Genomic DNA, 451 nt, shown 5'->3' on the forward strand with positions numbered 1-451 from the left:
GGCCATGACGGATTAGGGAACTCAGAAGGCCATGGCAGAGCAGCCTCCGAGGCCGTGGCCCCAGCCTCTACAGCTGGAGCCCTTTAACCTAACCCCACCCCCCAAAAAAATACTTGGAGAGAATTACAGGCATCTTGGCTGGAACGGGGTCATGAGGGCGCTCTAGAGGAGCGGGCACTGGAGGGCGCGTTCGAGGTGCGGGCTCTGGAGGGTGCTCTGGACTGGATTCGGGGACTGGAGCCTTCTCTGGGCTAAACTCGGGGACTGGAGCCTTCTCTGGGCTAAACTAGGGGACAGGAGCCCTCACTGGGCTAAACTCGGGAACAGGAGTCCTCCGTGGGCTAAACTCGGGGACAGGAGCCCTCACTGGGCTAAACTCGGAGACAGGAGCCCTCCGTGGGCTAAACTCGGGAACAGGAGCCCTCCGTGGGCTAAACTCGGGAACAGGAGC

The sequence above is a fragment of the Sinocyclocheilus anshuiensis genome, unplaced genomic scaffold, assembly GCF_001515605.1.
Source record: "Sinocyclocheilus anshuiensis isolate Anshui unplaced genomic scaffold, SAMN03320099.WGS_v1.1 scaffold8882, whole genome shotgun sequence".
In the NCBI taxonomy this organism is placed as follows: domain Eukaryota; kingdom Metazoa; phylum Chordata; class Actinopteri; order Cypriniformes; family Cyprinidae; genus Sinocyclocheilus; species Sinocyclocheilus anshuiensis.